Consider the following 6,780-nt stretch of genomic DNA (forward strand, 5'->3'; position numbering starts at 1 on the left):
TTTTTGCATCCATGTTCATCAGGGATATTGGTCTGTAATTCTCCTTTTTGATGGGGTCTTTGTCTGGTTTTGGGATCAAGGTAATGCTGGCCTCATAAAATGAGTTTGGAAGTTTTCCTTCCATTTCTATTTTTTGGAACAGTTTCAGAAGAATAGGTATTAATGCTTCTTGAAATGTTTGGTAGAATTCCCCTGGGAAGCCATCTGGCCCTGGGCTTTTGTTTTTTGGGAGATTTTTGATGACTGCTTCCATTTCCTTAGTGGTTATAGGTCTGTTCAGGTTTTCTATTTCTTCCTGGTTCAGTTTTGGTAGCTGATACATCTCTAGGAATGCATCCATTTCTTCCAGGTTATCGAATTTGCTGGCGTAGAGTTGCTCATAATATGTTCCTATAATTGTTTGTATTTCTTTGGTGTTGGTTGTGATCTCTCCTCTTTCATTCATGATTTTGTTGATTTGGGTCATATCTCTTCTCTTTTTGATAAGTCTGGCCAGGGGTTTATCAATCTTGTTAATTCTTTCAAAGAACCAGCTCCTAGTTTTGTTGATCTGTTGTATTGTTCTTTTAGTTTCTATTTCATGGATTTCTGCTCTGATCTTTATTATTTCTCTTCTTCTGCTGGGTTTAGGCTTTATTTGCTGTTCTTTCTCCAGCTCCTTTAGGTGTAGGGTTAGGTTGTGTACTTGAGACCTTTCTTGTTTCTTGAGAAAGGCTTGTATTGCTATATACTTTCCTCTTAGGACTGCCTTTGCTGCATCCCAAAGATTTTGAATAGTTGTGTTTTCATTTTCATTGGTTTCCATGTATTTTTTTAATTCTTCTTTAATTTCCTGGTTGACCCATTCATTCTTCAGTAGGATGCTCTTTAGCCTCCATGTATTTGAGTTCTTTCCGACTTTCCTCTTGTGATTGAGTTCTAGTTTCAAAGCATTGTGGTCTGAAAATACCTGCCACCTCAGTCTTAATCAGTAGTGGAAGAATGGTCTCAGAACTGTTTGTGTCAATTGGCCATTTAAGTTTAATAGTAAAAGGATCATTAATGATAATAATGCATCATAAAACCTTCAGATGGACACAAGAATGTTTTGTGGACCATTTGTTCTTGTGTGTGTATGGCAGTTTTAAGTTATTAATTTTTAAAATCAGTACTTTAATGGAAACAACTTGACTAAAAATCTGTCACAGAATTTTGAGACCCATTAAAACAAAAGTTTAATGAAGGAAAAATAAAGATATGGCATATAGAAAATCAGTATTGACTTAGTAATATAGTTACTGTGGGGCGTTAAGGAATAAATTTGAAGTAAAAAATGTTTCTAATGAGTATAAATAATAATTTCAAAATTCATTTCTGTTTTTATCAAGGCTATACATGTGCACATTTAAAAAATTCAAATGGTACTAAAAGGCTCATTAGGAAAAAAATGGCAGTCCCTCTTTCTGGAACTAAAATGTTGGACTTCATTCTCTAACTCTCTTAACTTTCCTCTTATTTCCATTTCTTTGATTTTTTTGGTCCTATTTTCTAGAAATTTCTTTGAATCATTAAATTCTTCTCCTGCATTTTAAATGTGGATGAACAATCCCAGTTTAAATCTTCAAGGCTCTTCTTTGTTCTCTTATATTTTCTCTTTCATAGTACCCTGTTCTTGTTTCATGTATACACTATGTTCTTTTATCTTTCTGAGGAAGGAGAGACAAGGCTAAAAGTAATTATGTTTAGATTTCCAAAGAGAACTCTGGAGAGAATTTCTGTTCTTTGCTAAGAGAGAAAGGTCCCATTCATTCATGCAAATGGAATTCTCATGAACCTATCCTAACAGGCAGCCAGATTTGTCCTGACATGGCTGAGTATTGAGGTGGACACAGCTTAGGTTCAAGCCAAGAATCCTTCTATAAAGACACTTAGGCATTCTGTTTTGTATGCTGAACAAAATTCAAACCCATATGCGCCTCTGGGTAGCACAGAGGGATGATTAGAAAGGCATAGCTATTGTCAGATCTCAACTTGAATATTAATTGGGACCAAGTAGTCCATGGAAATGAGGTCCAAGAACCTGATGACTTAACATATCTATTTCTATTTCATGTGGAGCAGAAAACCAAAGTGAGAATCAGGGCAGAAAATCTGTTTAAGTTAAATTTTTTGAACTCTAACCCCATGCTCCATGTTTTCATAGACATTTTCTCAGGGAATTCTCATAATAACATCATGAGTTAGGTGTTGTTACGGTCCTCATTCTTTTTTTAAATTTTTTAAGGATTTTATTTATTTATTTGCCAGAGAGAGAGCACAAGCAGGGGGTGCAGTGGGTAGAGGGAGAAACAGGCTCCTCACTGAGCAAGAAGCCTGATGTGGGGCTCAATCCCAGGAATCATGAAATGACCTGAGCTGAAGGCAGACACTTAACCAACTGAGCCACCGAGGTGTCCCCAATCCTCATTCTTGCTAAAGAAACTAAAGCCTATTGAGGTAGTGAATCTTACCCAAGAGACTAATAGGATAATCAAGGCCTTTTGACTCCCAAGTTCAAACCTCTCTTCATTTAAGCACCTGTTTGTTCCTAAAGCAAAAAAGGAGAGAACCAAAAAAAAATAAGTTGCAGAAAAGATGGGGAAGAAGCTGCCCTTAACTCCCTGTTCACCTATTTATAATTTCTTGAATATTAATTAGCATGTATCATAATTTCAATTTCTCCTTAGGAATAATTTGTTATTTCATCCCATGTGATGCTTTCCTTTACATTAATTTTACTCTGTAATGCTTCCTATGTTTGAAGGATGGGAAAGGAAGGACCATGGCTTTGTTAACCTTTCCTTTAGTTAACTTTTCACAAATAGGCTTTGACTTTTCCATTATTATAAGGTAAGAAAGATAAAATCATTGTAGAAAAACTAGGAAGTATAAATAAATTTTAAAAAATGAAAATAACCTGTAAGTCCTCTGCTTAGATAGAATCACAGTTTTTAGACTTTCTTTATCATGGAGCCATATTGTTAAGAATGGAGCCATACAGTATATAGTTTCATAAAATGTTATGAGCATCTCATGTCAGTAAATATAGATCTGTACCATTGCACTTAATGACTGAAGAATTTTCCATTATATGATTATAACTAAAGCTTTGTTTTGTTCACTCAAGATTCAAGCTTTGTTTTATACAAAATAGTTTTCCCAAATAGTTTTCCTTTATATTTTGCAATCCCACATCCCTGACTTTATTTTCTTTCCAAGTAATGGCAGATTTAGACTCATGATTTTATAACTGCCAATCTTAGTAGGCATCAAGCTGACTTGGTAGAAATTGCTGGAATTGTTCGGCAAGAAGTAAATAGTTGTGTAGCATTTATTTTCAGCATGATAACCTAAGTGAAGATACCAGATAAGAAGTGATTAAAGTACAGACCAAAGAGGCTCTGAGTGAAAAGCAAGGGTCACTCCTTTATTGCTTTTCACATAAAAAAGGGAATAAAAAGGAAAGAAACTCAGAGACAAAGTGTAAATGAATTTGACTTGCTGACCCTTGAGAAATTTGGGATTTGAGCACTGAATCTTAAACACCTTCAGAGAATCACTGAGTTCAAAATTTAATAGATCAAGCTGGGATATGGAAAGATAAAACCAAAAGCTTCCTCACAATTCCATGTAGCAATAGATATCTCTTTTGAAAATTTCAGGTCATCTATGGGAAAACTTTGCTGGAAAACAATCACATATGGTAGTGGTTAGAAATTGCTTATTCTGAGCAAAGGAGAAAGGTGAATCCAAGGGAATAATAATCTGTGTTCCTGTGTTTCTTGAAGACATTTAGAGATGGAAATTGTGGACCCTGATGATGAGAAGTGAAGTGATATAGCAAATCATTTTATGATGTAACAAATTAAATTAGCAACCAAAAGATTTGGGTTGATCCCTGTTATACATTAACTTTCTGTTTTACCTTGTACAGGCCAGTTAACCTTTTTGTGTCTCATGGTCTTCATCTACAAATTGGGGATGGTGTTAACCCTGGACTGATCCACCTTGTAGACGTGGGAATCAGATGATATAATGATATAATGAGTTTGGAGATACTTTGAGAAGGACCAACTTCTACAGATTAGAAGTTCATGAAAAATAACAATAACTTCCACTTACTTGTTTTTAACCAAGTGCCTGTTTTTTTGTTATTGTTGTTGTTCCCAGAATACAATTGTTAAACCTCAGAACTAATTCCCTTGATAGAGCTTCACACTAGAAGACCTACCAACTCAAATAGTAAAATGTCCAGAGTTAGTCACTGTTTGTTTACAAGATAGATGTCTTTAGTTGTATATTTCTTAGATATAATTTCATGTATAGAAAAATCAGCATTAAGGCATTTAGACTAAAACATAAAATCATTTCATTCAAAAGTAGACTCAAGCATGGAAAGAATGTAGTTAGCTAAAATAAAAATCAGGAAGGAAACAACCTGTTTACCTAGCCCAAGAACTAGATTATTTCTCCCCACAAAAAAAGGCTACATATTTTAAATACATGGAAAGAATTTTAAAGAGACAGTTGTTCTTGTTTGTGAACTGAACTCCATCTTTCATTCCCTGTGTGTGTGTGTGTGTGTGTGTGTATGTCTAATCCACATGGAAACATAGTTCAGTGATGCTTTCAACTTCTGAAATTCTTGGAAGCTGTAGTATATCTTAGACCAAAATCTTATTATTAAACTGCTTTGCCAAATATTGCTATGTCTTATAATTTTAACCAGGAAGTTAAAGCTCCCCAATTTAGTCTCTTCTTACCCAAAGTAACTCCAGACCAGCCGAGGTGCCTTCAGGAGGTGGTTTAACTTGCTGTCAGTATCATTAATCTTTATGTTGGCCACTTTTAAGGTATCTATGAAAAGTAGGACATTATGTGATATGAACAATAGAACAATAATTTACATTTACTAGTGCCATTCAATTGCCTGGTTAATGAGGACAGTACATTAAGTACATGAAATTATGTGAATATATATACTTAACATTTGATAAAACTGGGCTTTTCTAGCATCCTTCCTTAATTGGGGAAATTACACTTAGAATTTAGAGATACTTTCATTACATGGGAGTCTAGACTCATTTCCCCTTTCTTTTGTCCTAGAAGTTTGTAACTGTAGATTACACAGGGATGTGATAGAGAACATAAAAGCCTTGATTCTGCCATTGAGAGCTCTGCATGGCACCTAGCTCACCCAAAGGACTTAATATCCTTCCCCAATGTGAGTAATTTTCTCTTTATTCATTGGTAGTAATTGTCCTAGATCAAAAAGTTCAGTGGTATAGTTGGAAAGTTTGATTTTGATTTTAGGCTTTTGGTCCCTCAGTTCAAGTGTGTAATGTCTCCCAGCTCTACCTAAGAAATTAGCTTATAAAATTTCCCCTAAGAATCAACAGATTAAGTTGGATCTAGGAAAAGTATGTTCAACATCTTTTGATATCAGCTTTCAGAGAAGGAATAACTTTTAATCTGTTTGCACTCTGCTACATAGAACATTTTGTAAATGTCCAAGAAAATTTAGAGAAGGCAAATATACTTTATCCATTCCTTCACCTTTTGGGGAGGCATTTGGATTTGCAGGATAACTTTCAGTGTTTTGCTCCCACCCTCCTAACTCCAAGTCTTTTTTCCTAACCCTGATCTGGGAGTGGTGGTAGGTCTTAATTTTCCAACATGAAGAGGAACTGAGGGGTTTATTTTTATTTTTTTAAAGAGTACATCTTTCATTTAAAATAATATTTTAATATTATTTTTTATTAAGTTTAAAATTTTAATTCTAGTATAGTTAACATTATAGTGTTATATTAGTTTCAGGTGTACAATATAGTGATTCAACAGTCCTGTGCATTACTCAGTGCTCATCATGATAAATGTACTCTTTACTAACATTAATATTTTAATATTGATATGTTAATATTTTGGTATACTTCTTTCCCTGCAACTACTTTTAATGTAGTTTGTATCATCTGTAAAATTTATGATTATATGGCTCTATATTGGTTTAAGTTATATTGTGAGCATTTTCCATTGCTATTATAATTCTTCAAAAGCATTAGTTGTTGTGTAATTTTTATTTAAATGGATGTAACATTATTTACTTGACCCCTCTTCTGTTGTTAGATATTTGAGTTATTTCCAATTTTTGCTATAATTTAAAATTTTACTATTGAAATCCTTGTACATTATTCTTTGTACATGGTTCCCCAAATGTTTCATTAAGATATGTTTCTCAAAGTGGAAACACTAGAATGAAAAGTAGGAACATTTTTAAGACTTTTCATACTTACTGCAAAATTACTGTCTAGAAAGGATATACCAAATTACACTCCCAGTGAATTCAAGTAACTATCTCGCTTGATCCTTGCTAATACTAATAATTACCAAATTTTAAATTTTGTTTATTTTATGAGCAGAATATATTTTATTTTCCTTAATTTCCATCTCTTCTTAATTTAGAAGGCAATTGTATTTTCTCTTCTGTCAGTGTCCTCTGCCCAGTTTTACTGATATATCAGTATGATTTATTAATGTATTTGAACTTCTAAAATTTTAACTATGGGAAAACTTTCATCAGAGTTATTTCCTTTTAGTCTTATTTCTAAGGTGACTTGCTATATAGACATTTTTAATTCCTATGAAAACATTATTAATCTTTCCCTTTCTGACTTCTTATACAGTTTTATGCTTGGAAAATTTTATGCATTAAAAAATCAAATGACCCTTTAGCTGTATTTGCTTTAACATCTTTCTCTCTCTCTC

General features: G+C 33.6%; 1 pseudogene; it reads left to right on the top strand.

The window, feature by feature from the left end:
* The window catches only part of LOC118005466, a 7,981-nt pseudogene extending 3,932 nt beyond the window's left edge, over window positions 1-4,049 (top strand).
* The last annotated feature ends 2,731 nt before the right edge of the window (window positions 4,050-6,780 follow it).

Source organism: Mirounga leonina, unplaced genomic scaffold (assembly GCF_011800145.1).
Source record: "Mirounga leonina isolate KUSES-001 unplaced genomic scaffold, KU_Mleo_1.0 Mir_94, whole genome shotgun sequence".
NCBI classification, from domain to species: Eukaryota; Metazoa; Chordata; class Mammalia; order Carnivora; family Phocidae; genus Mirounga; species Mirounga leonina.